Source organism: Hermetia illucens, chromosome 2, assembly GCF_905115235.1.
Source record: "Hermetia illucens chromosome 2, iHerIll2.2.curated.20191125, whole genome shotgun sequence".
NCBI classification, from domain to species: Eukaryota; Metazoa; Arthropoda; class Insecta; order Diptera; family Stratiomyidae; genus Hermetia; species Hermetia illucens.
The window spans coordinates 119,364,307-119,366,378 of NC_051850.1; positions in this window are offsets into that span (position 1 = coordinate 119,364,307).

Consider the following 2,072-nt stretch of genomic DNA (forward strand, 5'->3'; position numbering starts at 1 on the left):
AAGTCTTTTGCAAAGTTTTACCATAACCAATTCGTAGACATATTCTTCTGTATTTAAAGCTTGATGAGCCAGAACTCCAAGCATCCTGCTTGTTTTTACTAGGGCTAGCGGTAGGCGGTAAATAGACTCGTTCGACGTGCGGTTACTGTTAAAAAGTATTCTTCATGCATAGCTAACTCAGACGAAGTTATTTTCGTGCAAATGGCTTCGCATTGATATAATGGCAGCGGTGAATGAGACGACGTCGATGGAATTTAATTGTTCCATACGTTTTACTCTGCAAGTCCGTCTGCGGGGTAATATCCCATAAATTGTTGACATTAAGCAGCGCTTTTTATCATAAAACTTAACACTGAGCTCAAGTGGGAACTTGAACATAGTATCACTCGGCAGCGCCTTGACACTGGAACTAGAAGAGAAACCCTATGTGAAGACGCTTTTGTCAGTATTCTCCAAACGCAGTCATAAGGACGAAATCCTGAATAATTTTCACGTCCAAAATGATTCCCTTAAGAAGCAGGTCTGGCGAGAGGAGGAGGGAAAGAGGATAACCCCCGAGCCCATAATTTCTAATAATATAATTTTCTCGGCAGTCCCTGATTTTCTGTTAAGGTCCCTATGTAAAATAAATCAAACTGCATATTGATTTGCTAATGTACCGCCATATTTCGAAAAGGTAGGAGAAGATGGGTCTCCTTCACAAAATAACAAATCCTTCCGACGATTGTCTTGTATATTTTGACTAAATTATTTTATTTCAATCCAAAACTAATGTAGGCTATTATATTGGAAAATTTTAAACCAACCTTTACCCACTTTAATCCTACATATCTGTGGATATACAGACATACGTGTATATGTCTATGCATTTCAAATGTATCCACAATAGATACGTATCTTTACCTAGGCGAATCTACTCAGATATGCGACCATAATATAGTCAGTCCCAATAAAGTTTTACGACCTGATAAAATGGAAATTCTTTCGCGGAGTTCCTTTCCCGACATAAAAAGGAATAGGTCAGCGGTGCAGCCCCTAACAGACGGGTCGATACTTCTTCCCTCCCAAAGTATCAGTTTATGCTCGCATGAGCATTTCAAATTTCATTTCTGAATAATTAAAATATTTCCCAAGAAGATAGCCATCATGAAAATTTGATAAGATTCACAGAACATAATGCCCAGAAATATTCTGATAAATATTGAGTTGTAAATCGTACGCCATAATTTCCTAAGAATGGAGAGGCAATGGAGACGTTTTTGCGCAGATTATGATTAATCTCTGAATAACGATTTTACGGATGAGTTTTTCGGTATTTTTTTGTTTGAGGAGGTTCCTTTGTAATGGGAATGATAATACATGCATACTTTTCACCAGTTGGTGCTGATATCCATAAAAATTTACAATTATTGAATGAAATATTTATGATGAAGGCAAATTCAAATTTGTAGAGAAAACAGGATTAAACGATAAACGCATCCGTTCTCACTGTTAACAGTGTAATCGACCTTTAAAAATTATATGACCGCTTTGTATAATCATATGTGTGTTTCCTTCCCATTTCTTGAAACGGAGTTCATATGCAGACCAACGAAAGAGGAAGTAAAGTTTTTTCCTTCTTAGCTACTCCTATATAGTCCAATATAAGTCAAACAGAAAGGTCTGATTAATTCTATTCAGATCAACATACCAGTATAATCGCCAATTTCTTATGACTTCTTCTCATCTGCAATTAAGCTCCATTCAAACTAGTGCACAATAATGAAGGTGGAAGTGTATCAGAAAGACTTAAAGATTCGCTTGCTAACAGGTTTGGATATGTAACGGAAAAAGGAGAAATGTAATTTGTAGTGGCCGCGGCTTCGCGGGGGGAGCGGAATTTCATTCGCCTTTTTCTGGATTAATTTGTTCAAATAATGCATTCTATAATGTGCAATTACCATTACTTTCGCCGCAGATTGCCCATTATTGAAAGCATTCAGGCGAATTGATCGTGACAGAGGAGAATGATTTGCAGCATCCGTACACGCATGTGCATATTGCTGGCAACATAAGCGATTCGAGGTGGATAG